The sequence below is a fragment of the Rhinopithecus roxellana genome, chromosome 9 (assembly GCF_007565055.1).
Source record: "Rhinopithecus roxellana isolate Shanxi Qingling chromosome 9, ASM756505v1, whole genome shotgun sequence".
Lineage (NCBI taxonomy): Eukaryota > Metazoa > Chordata > Mammalia > Primates > Cercopithecidae > Rhinopithecus > Rhinopithecus roxellana.
The window spans coordinates 99,762,345-99,784,442 of NC_044557.1; the positions used below are offsets into that span (position 1 = coordinate 99,762,345).

General features: G+C 39.8%; 1 long non-coding RNA gene across 1 annotated transcript in view; it reads right to left on the reverse strand.

Annotated features, from left to right (window-relative positions):
• Positions 1-1,623: 1,623 nt before the first annotated feature.
• The window catches only part of LOC115899670, a 72,572-nt gene continuing 52,097 nt past the window's right edge, over positions 1,624-22,098 (reverse strand). The window contains exon 3 of the long non-coding RNA XR_004059292.1: positions 1,624-1,703. This is a non-coding gene — a long non-coding RNA (uncharacterized LOC115899670). The remainder of the gene's footprint in view (positions 1,704-22,098) is intronic.

The following is a 22,098-nucleotide window of genomic DNA, read 5'->3' on the forward strand; positions in this document are numbered from 1 at the left end:
AATTTAGAAAGCACTTGGGCACTTGCATTGATTCTGGCACCTTCGACATTGTGGTGAGAAGAAGGTGCCTTAGCTAACCACTGTCTCAGGAGAAGGATGAGAGACATGTGAACCTCTGCTGTGCCCAACCCAGAATAGGCAACCAGAGACTCATGAGCCAGCCCAGCTGAGACCAAAGATGAGCGACCCTATCTGCCAAGCTTCATCTAGACCAGCTGATCCCCATCCACCTTACAGTGTGAACTAAACAAATGCAATTGGTACAGATGAGGTTGCCATATAAACAAGTTATGGACATAATTAACTGATACAAGCCCAAGTAGAGTTTATGATCGGGCAAGTTGGGGACACACTTTTCTGGTCCTTACTCCCACTCGCTTTTCCTCTCTCAATTCAAATACCAGCAACTGATCCTGACACCCTAAGTATAACTTTTTCAGATCTGCTAAGCTTGCTGTTTAAGGTACCGTGTGTACAAATTGTTCCAAACTCAAAGACTGGATAAATGAAGATAAATCAAAGTCTTCCTATTTGTGGACAGAGAAACTTCAAGAAACTCTCTCATTACCACAGATGCTATCCTTGGCCTTTTGCTGCTGATTACCAACTACTTCTCAAAGCCACCGTTCTTACATGCCATGGAGCAAAATCGATATCATTAACCCTAGGAAACAATGGAGTCATTTGCCCACACACCTATTTTTCTCTCTCCCTAAAACACTTGCTTCATTTGCAAGCTCATGTGACTCACTCACTCAATACTGAACATGTGCTCAACAAGAAGTAGAGGGAGGTAGTGGTTGTTTTTCAGTTTCCTTTATACATGGTCTTTGTGCAAGCCCCTGATTCAGGATGATCTCTGCAGGGACTGACATAAGATTTAACAGCTTGTATTGCTCATCAGGGTCTTCCAGAGCTGAGAAGTGAGGACTTACCTTTCACAGCAATCGCTGAATGACAATTATTTAATTCGATTTTTACAGTTCTCTGTTTTATTAGACTGTATCTGTATTTTCAATATTGTATCTCTAGTGTTTGCTACATAGTCAAACACATGCTTATCTAATCCTTGTGTGTCTGAAGACAAATCAAAATCTTTATAGAGAGACTATATCTTATAGATTCAAAATCAGATATTCTCTAAATGTCTCTGAAATTCAGATAATGAATGACAGCCTCCAATGTCATATATATGTCGCATATATATGACATATATATATATATATAGAGAGAGAGACAGTGTAACAGAATTTTTTGGTGAACTTGGAAATTAGACAAACATGGATTTGAATCCTAACTCCATTATTTTCTGATTATGTACTTAGCAAGTTAATAATTGGCAAATTAATAATTCAGCTATCTATGCTTCTATTTCTCCCTTTGTAAAATGGAGATCATAAAACCTCCTATGAATGTTGTAAAATTAAAATCATGTATGTAAAATGCTTAGCATATTCTTTTTGCGCAAAATAGTAACAAATGGTAATGAGTTGAATGACGCTTAAAGGCCTTCTGGATTATTTTGGGTGTTTTATAAAAGACATAGAAAACACACACCAATTTTAAGGGAAGAAAGAGTGTATCAGTGCAGAGATACTACTCCATTAGGCTTTAGAAACTTACCTTTGATGAATTAGTCACTCTGATCATATAACTATGGAAACAGCACACATGTGGCTGAATCAGAAGCTCCCAACCCCACCCTGCAGAAGCAATAGAAACTAGATTAGTAGTCAAAGTGCCCATGGGAAATAGGGACTGGGAAGAGATTTCAGGTCTTTTGGTGCTGGTCCACCCTACTCCAGGAGAAACCTTCCTATTTAATGAACACCTTGTGAGTGTCAGGCACTTTGTGGGGGCTAGAGATTTGAATACAAATCCCTTATCACATGACATTGGAGCCACGGTCACTTACGCTAGATGTTTGCCCAACTAAACCCAAAGACTCTGTGGTCACTTATCAGGCGCTGTTATCTCTGAATGAACTTAGTACAGTTCTGGCATGTAACTACTTGTAGATGAAATGAACTAATGTCTTTTAAAATAGCCCCACCAAAGTCATGGTGGCAAATAGTGTCCTTTTTAGGTAAATAATAATAGCCTTAAACACTTAATAAAGCATCTCACCTATATGGTGCTCTGTGTCACATGTGTGTAATCAAAATAGAACTGAGAGATTGGGCCGTTATACTGGGTCATATCAAATGACATCTGAGATTATTATGTCTCAACCGTTAACACTTTGGAAACGCCTACTGAAAACACCATGTGAGCATGCTTATACACATATACACATACACAGACGGCCCATCTCTATTGATTGTTGACTGATGGCTCACTGATACCCACACACTCCTCTCAGGAATGAGCACCTTCACTAAATATTCATTCTAAGATTAAGAACAGACATTTGATTTCCCAAAGAGGCACAATCTTAAAAGTATTCTGACCTGGTTCCAGGGAGCATAAATTTACATAAATTAAAATATTGAAATCATGATTTTCTAAGGAGGATTCCAGAAATGACTACTATATTTAAAATAATGAACAGAATGATGGCATCCACTACAAGAGGCTTGACTGGCTCAGGCTTGCCCATGGACTCCTTTACGTGGGGTTCAGTCTAGATATTTAAAAATATACAGATTCTCCACCCCCATCTCGGTCCCTTGAGACTGTCCTCATTCTGTCTTTATAAATCTATGCCCTGACCCGGGCATGGTGGCTCATGCCTGTAATCCCAGCACTTTGGGAGGCCGAGGTGGGTGGATCTCTTGAAGTCAGGAGTTCGCAACCCCCTGACCAACATGGCGAAACCCTGTTGCTACTAAAAATACAAAAAATTAGCCAGGTGTGGTGGCAGATACCTGTAGTCCCAGCTACTCAGGAGGCTGATGCAGGAGAATCGCTCCAACCCAGGAGGCAGAGGTTGCAGTGAGTGAGCCAAGATCGCGTCACTGCACCCCAGCCTGGGCGATAAAACAAGACTCTGTCTCAAAAAACTAGTAATAAAAAATAAAAATAAAAAAATCTATGCCCTGGGTTTCTCTGTGGTTGCCAGCTTTCAGGTGATTCTGGTTCCAGGTATCAGAATCACTAACTTGAGTCAGCTCTGGGACCTTTCCATTACTGATGTTCAATGGGTCAGTCAAAAGAGAGACTGCAACATCTGCCACCCTCCAGATTGGTTGCCTAGTTGGGCTACCTGGAAAGGTGTACCTTCTTTCTTTAGCCTTTCTCAGATGTCCATCTCGAAAGCTGCAAACCAGGTATGGGAAGCTATCCATTCCAGCTAGATGTTAGCGCTTCAGTCAACAGCCTTCTTTTTACTATTCTCCCTGCACAAACTTTCAAAGATTTTCCCTGGGGCCATGTGTGAATCTGATGAGTCTAGAAATGTCAATCACCCTCCATCCTCTGAGCTTCTCTAATCCCCAGAAACTAAACCAATCACTCAGAACCATCAGCTTAAAGGTAGAAGGTTCTTCCCCGCTGGTCTCCAGGTTGTTTGTTTGTTAGAATCCCAAGCCCCATTTTATCTAGACTCTGTGATCTAAATCTCCTTTGCAAAGGTTCCAGAAACAGGAAACAAGGTTGCAACTTTGTATTGTGGGTGTGAGTGAGGTCTTGGGGTAAGTACAACTAAAGGAGTCAGACTAATCATCCTGTAATCTTCCTTAACATCCCACATCAATTTCATTAAATATTTATCTGTGCAACTTTTCTCTGATAGTACCTAATACCATAGAAATTTGATAAGCATTTGTATAATTACTTAATAAGTCCCCAGGAAACTATAAGGGTTATGGTGACAGAAACCTTGACTGACTTTTTCACTCTCATCCCCAGCACCTGGTGCAGAGCCTGGTGCCCCAGTAACAAAGGGAAATGGGTCTTTGTGTTGTGGTGCAAGGGTGTTGGTTTCCTGTCTTCTGGGTAAATGCTCTTTTCAGGAACAGTTGATTAGTGAATATTTATTGCTTAGGTTGACCATGGGAATTTTGAGTTCCCTAAGCTGGGTTCTAAGAGGATTAAGCAATCATAAGATGCCTATGGGCAAGGCAAAGGCAGATCAGGAACTCGAAGATAACTCTGGCTTTCCCTGTGGAAGCCATCAGTCAACAATCAACAGAGATGGGCTGTCTGTTCTAGTCAAGGGAAAAGGTGATAAGGGAAAGGATGATGGGCAGGGAGATGTCCAACTTTAAAAGACCATTATTTTGCAGTTCTAATGACTCCCTCGCCATAACACATTGCAGGGACAATATGCAGTGAAAACTGAATGTTTCGCTTCTGGCAGGGAAACATATAAACAGAGTCTGTATTCTAAAGGACATTTACTGGGATTTGAGGCATTAGGGAAGGGAGATAAATAAGGAGAAAGGCATAACAAGAGAACAAATCTGAAAAGAGAAAGAAAAGTGAGTCCAATACTTTTTAAGTAGTCAATCTAGGTACATTTTTATCCCTGACTTACAAAGTATTTTTTCTCCCAATAAGCTAGAGCATCTCTCCTAAATCCTAATATGGTGAGGATAAGATCAATGTTTTATATTTTACAGAGCCAAAGAAGCTAAAGAGAATTTGTAAGAATCCAGCACAATTCAGAATCAGAGGTTTTAGAGCTGGGATGGATTTTCCAGAAATCTTTTGGTTCAAGCATCTGCCCTAGGATAGGTAATGTTTCATTTTCCCCATTTTATAAATAACATGAGCTAGTACTAGGCCTGTGCTTATGTCTGAAGAGTCAGAAGAGGCCAAGAAGAGCATAACTTGGTCCTCTAAACACAATATTTTGCAAAAAAAAATCTGCTCATGAACTAACAGTCAGTTCCTTATCAAAGTCACCCAGTGTTTCCCAGACTTGTCAGAATTTATTTCAAAAATCTTAATTAGCTGGATGTGGTGGCAGGCACCTGTAATCCCAGCTACTCAGGAGGCTGAGGCAAGGAGAACTGCTTGAACCCAGGAGAGAGAGGTTACAGTGAGCCAAGATGATGCCACTGCACTCCAGCCTGGGCGACAGAGTGAGACTCCACTCAAAAAAACCTTATGAGTGATTTCCATGTGCCGGGTTCAGCACAAACTCCTTTAATCCTCACAACAATCTTGGGAGGTGAATACTTTATCTCCATTTAACTATGGAACAAACCAAACTGCAGAGAGCACAGGTAACTTGCCTGAGATTGCACAGCTAATAAGTGCGTGAGCCAGGACTCTGAACACAAATACTCTACCCCTAAGCCTGGATCTTAACCTCTGTGTGCTTTGATGCCTGTCAATTTTATATTCTACCAATGCATTCCTTTTAGAAAAAGAACCACCTTCGACTTTTTCTTCCCCCTTTTATAATCACCCAGTGGGTTTGTCTTGTCTGCTCACCAAAAAAGTCAATACACTGAGAACAGCAGTTTTTTTTTTTTTTTTTTTTTTTTTTTTTTTTTTTTTTTTTTTTTTTTGCAGAAAAAACAGTTTAATTAATGCAGAGCTAGTCAAACAGAAAACAGTTTATTGTTCAAATCATCCTCCCTGAGAATTCAGAGGCTAGGGTTCTTATGGATAATTTGACGGGCAGTGGGCTAGGGAAGGGGTACTGCTGACTGGTTGGGAATGAAATCATAGAGATATGGAAAATGGTATTTGTGTGCTGAATCAGTCTCTCGGCAGGGGGTGCAGGACCAGTTGGGTCATAAGTCACAGGTTCAGATGGGTTAGTCAGTCCCCAGAATGCAATAGTCTGAAAGAATCTCAAAAGATCAACCGTAGGTTCTACAATGGCATTGTTATCCACAGGAGCAACTGGGGAAGTTACAAAGCTTGTGACCTTCAGCTACAGTAACCCACGATAGCAAAGCAACCTATGCCTACATTTTAGGAGAATTCTGGTCCCTTCCATAATCCTAATCTCTTGGCTTTTCTTTAGTCTTACAAAGGCGGTTTCAGTTCCCACACAAGAAGAGGGTCAGTTTCAGGGAGGGACTATTATCATTTCTGCTTCAAAGTTAAACTATCAACTAAATTCTTCATATGGTTAGCTTGGTCTGTGCCCAGGAACGAGTGTGGACAGCCAACCTGTGAGACTAGAAGCAAGATGGAGCCAGCCCTTCTAGACCTCTCTTGCTGTCATAATCTTTGCAAAGGCGGTTTCATTCTCAAAGAAAACTGTGTTTACAATGTCCTGATAATCCCATTACAATATTAATACTCCAGAGGCATGCAAAAATTAAGGGTTAAGAAAGGTTGCACCAGGCACCAGGTCTCACCTCTTGTGAGAAGGCATCCAAGAGGGGAAAACACACGCAAATTATTACCCTAGAGAAAGATGGGAATTAAGTGCTAAGAATCATTGTGCTCCAGTGCCCATTTTATATTCACTTGTCATTTCCCCATCTATTTGTGAGGCTGTTTTGCAATAGCTCTCCTTCCCGAAATGAGTGTTTGTTTCCCCCATTTATCTTAAGAGCCAATAGCCAAATAAAGACATCATTTTTTAAGAAGAGACGGATTTATCAGGGGCTGATGTACCCCCAGAATAATGGCCCAGAAGATTCCTAGTTCCAACACTTGCCTGATTACAATACCTGTTTTTGTGTCTCAAAACAGGCTGATGACATCCTTTCTCCATTGGATTGGAAGCTCCATGAAGAAGAGCATTGACTCTTTCCACCTCTGAGTTCCTGACACATAGCCCAGAGCCTTCCCAATGTGATTCTCAAAAAATATTTACTGGATATAAAACCGGCTTCTAGCCCCTTCTCAACCAGGGGTAATCATGCCCTCCAGGGAACATTTGGCAATCTGGAAACATTTTTGATTGTCACAACTTTGGATAGGGTTGCTAGAGGTATCTAGTGGGTAGAGGCCAGGGATGCTGCTAAACACCTACCAGGCACAGAACAACCCCCCACCCCTGTAAAAATTATCCAGCCCAAAATATCAACACTGCTGAGGGTGAGAACCTCTGTTCTAATTCAATGTAATCATTTTGTCAATGGAAAACAACTGAGAACTGAAGAGATGAAATTTCATGCTCATCAGAATGGTGGTAGAGTCAGGCTTAGGGACCTAACTCCCAGCCCAATGTCCTTTCTTTCACTGATAAATAATACTCCAGAAATTGGGACAGCTCTCTGCAGATCACTCATTTGATTTCCTAGACCAAACAGACTCATGCTAAAAAGAGAATCTTAGATTATGGCATGATTTCCTACTGTCTATTTTTACCTAAAAAAAAAAAAAATTGTATAGCTTGGTGTGTATAAATAAAGCAAATGTTGTATACATACATATCTTTAGCTGTTTTTTTTTCTTTAGTTTTCTACAGACTGATGAGACACTGCTTCTTACCACTAATTTTTCTTCTAAAGATGTACTAATAACTGATTAAACAGTGATAAATTAAGGACATAAAATGGCTCTTTAGCGGTCATTCTCTCTCATCATCTGAAACACGTATCAGAAAAAGTCAAATCTGCTAACTTTGAGTACTAGTTGCATTATTATTTTGTGTATTTTTAAAACGCTATGCAAGACATCCTCCTACAGGAGTAGGCCTTGGCTCAAGTACCTCCCAAAGCCACTGATGATGCCCCCAAGACATCATCACAGTTTACAGTTTGAAGGTCGAGTGGAGTATGAGGAAAAGCAAAATCTTTGGGTCTAGACAGTTCTGCCATTTTCTTGGGCAAGTTAATTAACCTCTCTGAGACTGAATTTTCTTTTCAAAATGGAAATTCTTTAAAAGGAAATAATTACACGGATGTTAAAAAATAAAAGACAAGTTAAATTCCTTCTGAGAAGAATGAGCACAAACTTGGTGAAGATAATAGATTTCTGCTTTTTCACTGTCGACAAAGCTCTCGCTTTTTTCTTCTTTTTATCCTTCATAAGAAGTCTAAAAATATTGGAGCAAGAATTAACAGGTAAAATGTGTTCCTCTTCTTTCTCTCTAATAAACCATGGTAACCCCAGACACTACAACATGTTACATAGGTCTGCTCTGAGAGTCGACTTGATGACTCAGATCTGCTATCAGCTCAACACATCCCATTGAGCTTTGATTACATGATGCATGTTGCACCCCATGCTGGAACACTGAGGCATTGTAGGGGGACAGGCAGGAATGACTCTGAACCAGGCCCTGCCCTTAGGAAACCCACAATTTAGTGAGGAGACAAGACAAGGGAACACACAGTCCTAAAACCACATGGACTGGGGTCCATGCTCTACAGGAGATACAAGGTATTCATGCCTTAGTTTCAAATGATGGAGACCACTTCTGGCTGAGCACTGGGAAAAAGCTTCACAGAAGTGGTGACATTAGAGGTGAGCCTTTGAGGAGGGAAAGGACTAAAGTAAGGCTATCAGGGAGGAGCACATTTTAGCCTGGTAGAGCAGCCTGGTTACAGAAGACAGAGCACGGAAATGTAAGAAGATGGATATCCCAGAAGGACAAGCTCTACAAAGGGGCCAACATGAGCTCAAAATAATATGACAAGTTTTGAAAAGGAAAATGTGCCTTCATTGTTTGTTTATTTCTTCATTCATTGATTCCATATTATTTTGTTTATTCCACAGGCAAACAGGAGTTACTGAAATTTTCGGAGTTGGGGTGGATATGAGATGTCTTTCAAGAAGGTTATCCTGCAGTCCTGAGAGAACAGACATGCCAATTGGTGCAGAGCAGGGGGGAGAATATAAAGACACCATGAAGCTTTTAAACTGCAATCTGTTCACTTACTCCTGTTTAAATTGGAAGCATAGGGTCTCACGTTTGGATGGGGTCTTAAAAGTCATCTTATGCAACCTTGCACCCAATGCTGGAATTACTGGGGTTACACACTCTGACTGAATATCTTCCCTTAAGAGAGGCGCACTGGTGCACAGAATGGCCCAGGCATGAGTGAACTGCTCTGTTCCACAGGTCCAGAAGGCAGAAAGGCACAGGGAAAAGGCCACGGCCTCTGTCTTCTAAGACCTGGGCTCAAATCCACCTCTGCCCCTGTGAACAGGGCAGGATACTCCCTGAGTCTTGGTTTCCTTATATGGAGAAAAAAGGAATAATAATCTTTAACATATAGGGATGTAGTGATACAAAAATGAGCTATCTTACCCACTAAGGCCAAGCATGGTAGACATTTATTCTTCCCCTTGGTCTGAGTCCAAATCGTCTTGCTTCTTTCACCCATTAATGGGCCCTAATTTCACCTTCTACAGGAAACAACACATTTGCTCCCAATTTCATAACACAATATTAAAAACAGCAGCCATGTTCCCACAAGTCTTCTCTTTCCTATGTCAAACATTACCTTCCTCAGATGACATTTCCAAAGCATTTATCTTTACAATCCTGATGTATGCACCAGGATGATGTCTGAATGCTTGGTCTTTAATATGAAATTATAATTCTACATATGGTGAGGAGCAGAAGTAGACTTTCTCAGAAATAGTCCTGATGATGTCATTCTTCTAATGAGTGAATTTACTTGGCTAATAGGGAGAGATGGGCCATGTTGATGATCTCTACAGAGATGTCTCACCTCCTTTTTATTCCCTCCAGGCCCTGTTCTGACAAATTCTCAAATGTCGTCTAAGGCAAGACATTGGGGAAAAAAAAAAATTGAGAACCACTGGTGTAAGACACATGGATCAGTGTTGGTCTGACTACTCAAAATAAACTAAGACTAGCAAGACTAAAATAACTCCAACACTTCATGTTAAAGAGGCACTGATGAGCTCCCGTTAAGGCAGCACATAATACAGCACTGTAGTTTTCAGTACAATTAGCCTTAGGATTTGAGTATAGCCTCAAAGATAAAGGAAGAAATAAAATTGAAAATTGGGGGAAGAGGCCCGGTGCCTTTCCCACCAGTGCAGGGTACAAGCTGCTTCTGCCTTTAGGAAATTGGAACTTCCTTTCTGACTGACCCATGGCCAACAGAAAATATGCTTAGCAGTGTGCATTGATCATTTTCTATGGATCAGGCTCTGTATGAGTTCTCAGTGATTGACATAGCATTGCTAAGGTCTGACTAAGGAGACTGCCATAGAATAGGATTATGGCACTACCATGTGCTAGATGAAACAGGGATAACCAAAACATAGATTTTGCACTTCAAATCTAAGGTCATGGAGAAGAGACAGAAAAGAAAAGACAGGGCCAAGCATGGTGGCTTATGCCTGTAATCCCAGCACTTTGGAGGCTGAGGTGGGAGGACTGCTTGAGTCTAGGAGTTATAGACCAGCCTGGGCAATGTAATGAGACCTTGTCTCTACAAAAAAATTAAAAAATTAGCCAGGCCTAGTGGCTCGTGTCTGTGGTCCTAGATACTCGAAAGCCTGCAGTGAGAGGATCGCTTCAGCCCAGGAGTTCAAGGTTGAAGTTAGCCAGTATGGCACAACTGCACTCTTGGGGAAAGAGTGAAACCCTGTCTCAAATGAGAAAGAAAGAAAAAAAAAGAAAAGAAAAGAAAGAAGGAAGGAAGGAAGGAAGGAAGGAAGGAAGGAAGGAAGGAAGGAAGGAAGGAAGGAAGGAAGGAAGGAAGGAAGGAAAGAAAGAAAGAAAGAAAGAAAGAAAGAAAGAAAGAAAGAAAGAAAGAAAGAAAGAAAAGAGAAAGAAAGAAAGGGAAAGAAAGAAAGAAAGAGAGCAGGTGCAAACAAAGGTAATTTTAATAATAGTGGCATAAGAGCTAGGATGGAGATTTATTTAGAATGCCATTGGTAGGTGGGAAGCAAAGTCAGGGAAGCCTTCTCAAAGTAGGTAGTATAAAACCTAAATTTCACAAAGATTTTGCCAAACTGAAAGACAGGGAAGGGAACTCCAGGCCGATACAATAACATGTCCAAAGCCCAAGCAGTGTCCAGAAAAAGGGCAAATCTAGGAGAATGAGAGGCTTACAACCCTTAAGCAATGTGGATTTTTAAAAAATAATTTTAAGCATGAAAATTACATGAAACAATTACAATGCAATGAGAATCCTCCAGCAACTGTGTAGAGAAAGAGTTGAAAGAGAAAGACCAGAGGCAGAAAGATTAATTAGAAGACTGTCGTCTAAGCCCAGATCAGAGATAAAGTCCTGGATTAGGACAAGAGCTTCAGAGGTGAAGAGACAGTGGATTTGATAAACATTTGGACAAACAGCAAATTGAAATGGATCATATTTCTGTGAAATGGTGTTGTGCCATAACTGGGGACATACACACACACAAAAATTAAGGATGGGTCTTCAGAGCCCCCAGGCACAAACACAGAAGAACCATCATGAAGAAGAGCCACTTTTATTTAAATATTTTTGCTCTGCAAAGATGTCATAGGAAAATAAAATCCTTTACTTTACTAAAGATTTATTAAACTTAACACAGTCCGCACTCATTTATTGCCAAGCTCATTAGATACATAATCTCGTTTACCATTGAAACTAATTTTTAAAGATAAGTTATATTATTTTACACTCATATGTTTGAGTGAGTTTAAGTGCCTTGCCCAAGGTCACAAATAATAAACTGTTGGCTTACACACAGAGAAGAACAAAGTAAGAAAATATTTTAACAGATACTAAATTGAAGAAGATAAAATGTCTATATTTCAGGAGCCCATGTGGCCCAATCTGTGCACATTAAATAAACTCCTAAAGGAAACAGTTTATTTCACTGTCAAGGCCGGGTGCCGTGGCTCATGCCTGCAATCTCAGCACTTTGGGAGGCTGAGGTGAGTGGGTCCCCTGAAGTCAGGAGTTTGAGTGAGCTTGGCCAACACAGTGAAACCTCATCTCTACTAAAAATAGAAAAAATCATGTGGATGTGGTGGCACACACCTGTTATTCCCAGCTACTCAGGAGGCTGAGGCATGAGAATTGCTTGAACCCAGGAGGCAGAGGTTGCAGTAAGCCAAGGTCATGCCACTGCTCTCCAGCCTATGTGACAGAGTGAGATTCTGTCTCAAAAAATTTAAAAAATAAAAAATAAATGTGTCAAGATCATGAAAGCAGAGAGAGAAAGAGGCAGTCTGAGCAACTGTCACAGACTGAAGTGATTCAAGGGACATGAAAACAAAGTCAATGTGGAATTCTGACTTGAATCCTGGCCCAGAGAAAGGGCAATAGAGACAACTGATAAATTGCAAAGAAGGTCTGTAGATTCATTAATAATATTACATCAATGTTAATTTCCTGATTTCAATAATTGTAACATATAAAATGTCAACATTAGGGGAAACTGGGCAAAGAGTATCTGGTAATTTTGTACTATTCTTTAGGTTTTTTGTAAGTCTTAAATTATTTTCAAATAAGTTGAATACATTATCTTGGTCCATTTTGTGCCACTATGACAGAACGTCACAGACTAGGTAATTTATAATCAATAGAAATTTATTTCTCACAGTTCTGGAGGCTGGGAAGTCCAAGAAAAAGATGCCGGCATCTGGCAAGGGCCTTCTTGATGTGACATCCCATGGAACATGGCAAAAGGGCAAGAGAGGGTGAGAAAGAGACACAAAAGGGGGCCAAACATGTTCTTGTATAAGGAACCCACTCCCATGATAAGGAACTCACTGTCAATGACAACAATAATCTGTTCATGAGGGTGGTGAGCACATGAACCAAACACCTCCCTTTAGACCCCACCTCCCAACACTACCACATTGGGAAGCAAGTTTCCAAAACATAAGCTTTAGGGGACACATTGAAACCATAGCATACATACCTATACCACTCTCCAAATGGTCTACAAGGTATTAAGTTAATCAGTTAATCAACCTTTTTTTTTTTTTTTGCTTGCTACTCAAATATTTGCTCTTTATTATTTATGTTGACAGCATTTCTGACACTTTTTTTCTTTTCTTCTTATCTTTTCTTGTCAAAGGACAGCCTAGAAACTGACTCAGTACACAAGAATCCCTTCCCTTTGTGCTCAGTGCTCATCGCTTCATTCCTGTCTCTCAATTCATTCTTAGGATTCTGTTTCCCAGAAAATCCATGAGCTGAGAAGTGAAAACAGACTCTCATTAGAGAGTGGGAGAAAGAGAGAAGCTGACTTACCAAGGATAATTATTTTCATGAATGGAAGAAGAGGAAGACATGAATAAATTATGGCTCTAAAACAAAAACATAATCAAAAGCCCACAACCTAAGGATAGATAATAAATTGTAAGGGTGATCATGAAGGAGTAAAGCAATCTGCAGTGAGAAAATGAGCTGGTTGAAGGTCATCCATATTCTGAGACTAAAGTTTTGGTTGGCCTTGTTAGAAAATACCTTAGGTGCATTAAAATTTTTCAGCAATGATTGTTGCAGAGAAGAATCATTGATGGATGATGAAATTAATGGGCAAATGTATGATGATAAACAGGATGTTTGCATAGTCTCAAAGCAGAATTTATTAAGCAGACAGGAATACATGAATCAGGCAGCACCAAGAACAGTTCAGGGTGTGAGGGGACTCTTTCATATGGTGTTCATGGAAGTGAGGCAAAGAAAATATTGATTGGTTAATGTGGAAAGTTCCTAGTTAGAAGTTAGTTGGCAATTTCTAATTGGTTAAGCTTAAGTTTTGTTCTCCTAGTCTATTTGCATTCACTATGAGTTGTGCCCAGCATTAGTGCATTTTCATTCTGCTGCTAAAGACATAATCCAGCCTGGGCAATTTACAAAAAAAAGAGGCTTATTGGATATACAGTTCCACATGGCTGGGGAGGCCTCACAACCATGGCAGAAGGCAAGGAGGAGCAAGTCACCTCTTACATGGATGGCAGCAGGCAAAGAAAGAGAGAGCTTGTGCAGGAAAATGCCCCTTTTTAAAACCAGATTTCATAAGACTTATTTGCTATCACAAGAACAGCATGAAAAAGACCTGTCCCCGTGATTCAATTCCCTCATACCCGGTCCCTCCCATGAAACATGGGAATTGTGGGAGTTACAATTCAAGATGAGATTTGGGTGGGTACATAGTCAAACCATATCAGAAGCCATCTCAGCATAATAGCCTCTCAATTATTATTATTTTTTAACAGCCTTTAGGTGAGCCGTTTTCTCTGTCTTAAGTGAGGGGTTTTGGGATCAGTTTATGGCAAAATTACTTTCACCCATCAATTTCTTTGATGCACTCCCATCTATATGCACCTAGTTTAATGTGTCTAGCTCTCATATTTCCTCAAAACCAACCATGGCATAATAAAGAATATATATTTGGTTGTTTTGTCCCCATTCCTGTTACAGAACTCCTAAAACCTATGTAATTTCCTGAGTGATGAGGGGGATAGAAGCATCTTTTCTTATCTATACTAAGCTCCTTTCAGCCATATCTGAGCTTACGCTAATGAGGTGACTTTTGGTGGGCTCCTAGATAGCCTCAGGGTGGGGTCTGGTTACCAGAGGAACCAACCATGTGATTAGAGGGTTTGAACTTTTATCTTTGGGCATCTAGGGAAAGGAGAGGCCTAGAGGTTAAGTTAAATACCAATGGTCTATGTATTAATCAATCATGCTTATGTAATTAAACTTTCATAAAAACCCCCAGGCAATGGGGTTTGGGGAGATCCCTGATTGGTGCTGGAAGGGTGGTACCCAGAGAGGGCATGGAAGCACTGTGCTTCTTCTCCAATACCTTGCCCTATGCATCTCTTTCATTTGTCTGTTCCTGAATTGCATCCTTTATAATAAACTAGAAATAGTAAGTCAACTGTTTTTCTGAGTTTTGTGAGTCATTCTAGCAAATAATCAAAACTGAAGGTGGTGTGGGGGGATCTCCTGACTTTGTAACCAAGACAGACAGCATGTGGGTACCCTGGGGACCCAATATTTTCAACTTGCATCTGAAGTAAGGGTAGTCTTATGGGAGTAAGTCATCTAATATAGCAGTCCCCAATGTTTTTGGGACCAAGGACTGGTTTTGTGGAAGGAGTTGGGGGAGTAGGGTGGGGAGTGGAGGTAGGAGAGTGGTGGGGTGAGAGGGTGAGGATAGTTTCGGGATAAAACTGTTCCACAGGCAAGGAGCAGTGGCTCACGCCTGTAATCCCAGCACTTTGGGAGGCCAAAGTGGGCAGATCACGAGGTCAAGAGATCGAGACCATCCTGACCAACATGGTGAAACCCTGTCTCTACTAAAAATACAAAAATTAGCTGGGCATGGTGGTACGTGCCTGTAGTCCCAACTCCTCGGGAGGCTGAGGCAGGAAAATCACTTGAACCCAGGAGGCAGAAGTTGCAGTGAGCCAAGATCGCGCCACTGCACTCCAGCCTAGCGACAGAGCGAGACTCAGTCAAAAAAAAAAAAAAAAGTTCCACCTCAGATCTTTTGCATGCACAGTTCACAATAGGGTTCACAGTCCTATGAGAATCTAATGCTGAGGCTGATCTGATGGGAGGCAGAGCTCAGGCTGTAATGCTCGCTGTCCCACCTCCCCTCTTGCTGTGTGGCCCAGCTCCTAACAGGCCACAGACTCTCATCGGTCTTTGGCCAGAGATCGGAGACCTCTGGTCTAACACAAACCTCCGGTAGTTACCATCAGAATTAAATTGAAATGTAGGACATCAGCTATGTTCAAAGAGCTGGAGAACTGGTTGTTGGTATTAAAAAAATATCTCACATATTTGATGTCAGAAGTGTTGTGAGTAGGAACAATTTAGACGACTGAATTAATTTGCATAGCTTCAAAGTATGGCCCCACAAGATGCTTATTAATTACAAAGGAAAATTTTAAATTAAAATTTAAATCATGACAGTGGAGAAAGCTGGCAGATACCCCCTTAACCGAGTGATCAAAGTTCACCTCAACAATAATAAGATGTATTGACATTATGTACCTTCCTCTGACATGATGCACTGAGAAGGTCATACATCATTTCTGTGGCGAGGTCCTCCCCACAATCTCATTCATACTAATGCAGTGAGTTTGGGACTATCTTTTCTGCCTTTTCTTGGAAAAGAATTCATTTAGCCACTATTACTCCTTGGTCATAGGGATACCTGTGGATGATGTGGAAGCTGAAATAGCTTTAATTTAGCTGACTATGTCAACAATCATCGAGTAATAGAATCATGTTGATGCAAAATAAGCCCTCATTCTATTTGGGGAAAAAATTCAATTAACAACAGAATCGTGTAGAGCCACCCTGTGGTTATGGAGATTTAGTGATTCATTGCAACCGAAAATTGCCTGTGGTGGTGGCAATGCTATTTCCCTCTTATTGTTGCTTTGTCGGTACCCAGCAACCATGCCTAGTTTCCACCCATTACAAAGCAAAATGAAACAAAAATCACCAGGGGTTAAAAGACCTAAATTGGATTACATTCACACCATTTTGGAAACAAGGTTTTACTGGTACTTGCAGTCAACTGAATAAATATCCTTACATTAGCTTATGGCTCATTAGAATTCCAATGGCGATTGTTTTTATGTGTATGTGTCTGCCTCTGAATAAATGGGGAAAGGGCAGAATGATACAAGGTTTTAAGACAGGCCAGTAATCCCAGCACTTTGGGAGGCCAGCGCAGGCAGATTGCCTGGCTTGAGCCCAGGAGTTCGAGACCAGCCCGGGTAACATAGTGAAACACCCTCTCTACAGAAACTAAACAACTTAGCCGGGCATGGTGGCTCACATCTGTGGTCCCAGCTATGGGGGAGGCTGAGATTGGGTGATTGCTTGAGCCTGGGCGTTCTGGGCTGCAGTGAGCTGTGATCGTGCCACTGCACTCCAGCCTTGGCCACAGAGCAAGACCCTATCTCAAGAAGAAAAATAAAAGAAAACCAAAAATAAAAAAGATACACAGGCTAGGCACAGTACCTTCCGCGTGTAATCCCAGCATTTTGAGAGGCCGAGGCAGGAGGACTGCTTGAGGCCAGGAGTTTGAGACCAGCTGCAGCAATATAGCAAGACCCTGTCTCTACAAAAAAAAATAGTAATAATAATTAAAATAAAAAAGATGAAATGGACATTCTGTTCAGTAAATCAGAGTTCTGGCATGGAGCTAGATTGTGGGTAACACTGAAATTACACAGAGACTTATTTAACATTATTTATTTACAAAATTATCTACTGAGGCTACAAACTGCTGGTTTTCAAACTGTGTTTTGCATCAAAACCAGGGGTAAAAAATACAAATGCTACCACTCTTCCCCAGATATTCTGAATCAGAATCTCTAGGAGTGAGACTCAGGAATCTATTTTTAATACCATTCCCCAGTAATCCAGCAAACAATCAGCTTGAGGAATACTGCTCTACATGTTCACCAGTCTAATTCCAAGCTACCTATGATACAAATGTAGACAAATCTAAAAAGACAAAGTTTACCCTTGGAGATTAACCAAGGGTCAGCCAAATATGGTCTATGGACCAAATCTGGCTCATCACTTATTTTCATATATAAAGTCTTTTAATAGGAATACAGGTATGCCCATGCATTTAGGAATTGTCTATAGTCACTTTTTTACTAAAAGAGCAGAGCTGAGTAGTTGTGACAGACACCATATGGCCTGCAAAGCCTTAAATATTTACTACCTGGTCCTTTGCAGAGAAAGCTTGCTGACCTCTGGCATAAATAGATGCCACAGTCTGAGGGATCAGGAAAATGGGTTAACTAAGATAGACTGGTAGAGTAGTTGGTCATTTACAAATTCTCAACTCCTTTCCTTGGATTTTAATCTCAGATCTGCCACTTACTAGAATGATTTAACCTTCTCAAACTGCAGTTTTATCTGTAAAAATGAGAAGGATTAGATTAAATAAAACTACACTTAAAAGCATTGCAAACTTTGTACGAGCTAAAAGGAAGAAAGGTGAATGAATCATTGTTTTTGCCCTCTAGTTGCTCAAAGTTGATCTGTAGGTTCTATTTTATCTTTAGTTTAAGAGGTTGTTTAGTGATTAGGATTGTGGGTACTGGAGTGAGGCCGAGGACTTTGTTGAAAATCTGGTTCTGCCACTTACTAGCAATGTAATCTTGAGAGAATCCTTAATGCTCGTTAGGGTATTCATGAAAACGGAGGTAATATCTATCCCCAAAATGTCATGGTTAGGTTAAATTAGATAATGCTGATAAAGTATTTAATACAATGCAGGTCTATCATTTTGGCTGCTATTAGTGTTATTCATAGTCTAGCATTTGTTTATCAGTGGAGACAGCATGGGTTGGGGCTGGACAATTCTTTGTGCAAATCTGCACAGAGCTTCTAGCATCTCTGCCCACTAAATACCAATGGATAAACAAAATGTGGTCTTCATACAACGGACTGTTATTCAGTTCTGAAAAGGAAGGAAATCCGGTACATGCTACGAAATGGATGAACCCTAGAAGATAGTATACTAAATGAAATAAGCCAGTCACAAAAAGACAAATACTATATAATTGATTACACTTAAAGTGGGTATCTAGAGTAGTCAAATTCATAGAAGAAGAAAGTACAATGGTGGTTCCCAGAGACTGGAGTAAAGAGAAAATTTTATTTATTTTTATTTTTATTTTTTTAATTTTTTTATTTTTTAAATTTTAAATGTTGTTTAGCAGGTATGGAGTTTAACTTTTATAGGATGAAAATATTCTGGACATTGGTGGTACAACAATGTTAATATGTTTAACACTACTGAATTGTACACTTAAAAATAGTAAAGATGGTAAATTTTAGGTTAGGTGTATTTTACCACAATTTTTTTTTTTTTTTTTTTGAGACAGGTTTTCACTCTTGCCCATGCTGGAGTACAGTGATGGGATCATGGCTCATTGCAGCCTCCAGGGCTCAAGCAATCCTCCCACCTCAGGCTCCTGATTAACTAGGACTAGAGAACTGCGCCACCACCAAATTTTTAAAAAATTTCTTTTGGAGATGGGGTCTCACTATGTTGCCCATGTCGGTCTTGAACTCCTGGACTCGAGGGATCCCCTGGTCTCAGCCTCTCAAAGTTCTGGTATTACAGGCATGAGCTATCATGGCTGGTCCACAATTTTTTTAAAAAAGCTTTTTTTAAAATCGTAAAATCATAAAAGGATATTATGCTTTTTTTCCAGATTGCTTGCTAAAAGTCTTTACATTTTTCACTCCACTTTGAAGAGGCTGAAATTGGCTTCTTTGCTATCTGTGAGGTTTGTGTGTGAAAGTCCAGACAAAACTCCTATTGATATAAAAATATGCTCCTATATGTTGTTGTTTAAAAGTAAAACGAGTGAAGATTTTCATAACAGACTACTATGCGAATGTGTTGGTTATATTGTACTAACTACGAAAAAGTTAATTATTTGTTCACTATAAGAATTAGTGGCTTGTTGAAATTACAATACAAATATAAACTGTTTTAAATATAAAATACAGACAATTGTAATTACTAGTCTCCCTTTAAGTCCCAATTTCACCAGTTTTTCACTACTGATTGTTAAATATTGGTCTTGCTCTGAATGGATTTGTTTAAATGGCCTTTTCCACTCTAAATTTTCCTTGGGTAACAAAGAACTCCTTCAATTATTTCTTCTCTCCAGATGACCTCCAGCTCCCTAGCTTTTGACCTGAGCAATCTAAGTTTTCTAGGACATGTTCCAGAACATGTTTACTTCAAATGTTTCTCTGTTGATTCGAATTCAATGTTAAAAAGTCTAACTTACCATTGACGCTCTAAAAGTTACTTTCCGATTTCTCAGTGTCATCATCTACACCATACCAACCACAATGAGATTACTAGTGTCCTATCATTCTGTCTACTTCATTTGCTCATCTTTCCTTTAATTAGTTTCCAAATTCTTCTGACTTTTCTCCTAAAATATTATCTTTCACCTGTCCTCTCTTCTCCATTCCCTCAGTGGTTCCCTTAGTTCTGGTCCTTACCACTCTTGTCTAGATGGGCACAATAATGTTCTTCCTCTCCTCACTTCTTGTATTTTTTTTTTTTTCTTTTTTTGAAACAGAATCTCACTCTGCTGCCAGTCTGAAGTGCAGTGACGTGATCTTGGCTCACTGCCACCTCCACCTCCAGGGTTCAAGCGATTCTTCTGCCTCAGTCTCCCAGGTAGCTGGGACTATAGGCATGGGCCACCATGCCCAGCTAATTTTTGTATTTTTAGTAGAGACGGGGTTTCACAATGTTGGCCAGGATGGTCTAGATCTCTTGACCTCATGATCCGCCCGCCTCAGCCTGCCAAAGTGCTGGGATTACAGGCGTGAGTCACCACCGCACCTGCCCTTTTTTTTCTATTCTAATTCTACCAGGTTAATTTTTCTAAAATGCAGTTCTGCTCCAGGCCAAAAATTTTATTATATATATAATTATATATCTTGTTTTATATATGTGTGTTTATATGTATCTTGTTTTATATCTATAAAATACATCTTGTTTTATATATATTATACATCTTATTACATATACTACATCTTATTTTACATATATAAAAACATATACATATATATACATATACATATATATAGATAATTTTTTTTTTTTTTTTTTTTTAGAGACAGAGTCTTGCTCTGTCACCCAGGTCGGAGTGCAGTGGCATGATCATGACTTACTTCTTCCTCAAATTCCTGGGCTCAAGTGTGCTTCCCACCTCAGCCTCCTGAGTAACTGGAACTACAGACATGCCACCATGCCCTACTAACGTTTTCTAATTTTTTTTGTAGAGATGGGGTCTTGCTATGTTGCCCAGACTGGTCTCAAACTCTTGAACTCAAGTGGTACCCCATTCTCAAAGTGCCGGGATTATAGGTGACAGCCTTTGCACCCAGCCCCAGGCCAAACATTTTACTCACTCTCCCTCCGACATACTTTTCAGCTTCTGTCTTGGCTTTTCACAATTCCTTCTTGCTGGAATTACCTCTTCCATGATTTCCACCTCTCCAAATCCTGCTCAGATCTCAGTACTAATTTGAAGCCTTTCTTGATGAGCTCAAGCCTAAGTGCTCTCTCCCTGAGAACACATTTTGCCTACATCCCCCAGAAGGGAATTATCCATGCATGTAAACACTAGCTGCTTATAGCATGGGATCCAGAGGTAAGAGACCTGGATGCTTCTTAATAATGTAATCTTGAGTAAAACTCTCAATGGGTATGATGACTACAAATTGTTGCCATTTAGAGTGCCTACCATGGGCTAAGCATCTTCTATTTATGAATAACAGCCATCATTTATTATTTCTTAGGTTCCAGGTCCTTAATATATTATATGAATCAATCCATATACAAACTCTGTAAGGTGGATGGTATCATTAGCCCTATATTTCAGATAAGAAAACTAAGGCAGAAAGAATATTTATAACTAAACAAAGAAAGTTGTAACTAATAAGTTGTGGAGGTAAGATTCAAACTCAGACAGTCCAGCTCCTGAATCTACATTCTTAACTATTACCCTCTATTATATTATGCTATTTAATCCTATAGTAACTCTGTAAGATGTGTGTGTGTATGTGTGTGCATGTGTGTTTGTGTGTGTGTGTTTTCCTTGTTGAAGATAAGAAAACATGAAATTCAAAGAGGTTAAGAAATACCCTAAATCATGGATGTGGTGAGCGGTAATGTTAAACTTTATACCCAGGTCTGTCAGGCTCCATTAGACATTATCTTTATTACGCTGTGTTTCTGAGATTAACATGACTACTTCAAAGGTTACTGTGGAAATTAAATAAAATCGTGCACATGGTTTATAAATGCTAATACAGTACACTAAATGTTGGGTTGAGCTTTGCGTGAGCATATTTTTATCTTGCTACCATGCCTATTAGCTTTAGACAAATGGTCTCCAAACTTTGATCTCATCCTTTCATTGGCCTTTTTATTGGTTTGGAAATAAGTAATTTATATGTAAATTAAATGTATGCATTACTGTAGTAATAATTCTTGATTCTGTCACTTACTAGCTAGTTGGTCTCATGTTTGTTTCGTAAGCTCTGTGTGCTTCATTTTGCTCATCTCTAAATAGGGAGACCAGTGTAATCATCATTATGTGTAACGAGAATGAAAATAATCATGTATGTAAAGCATTTAAAACAGTGCCTGTGCATGGTCATGTAGTGTCTTAGTAATAAATAAAAAAAGGAAACAAATAAAATGGTGTCTGGTATACAGTAAAATGTATAAAGTATCACATATAATTATTGATTGTCTCATAAAACATACCCAAACTAA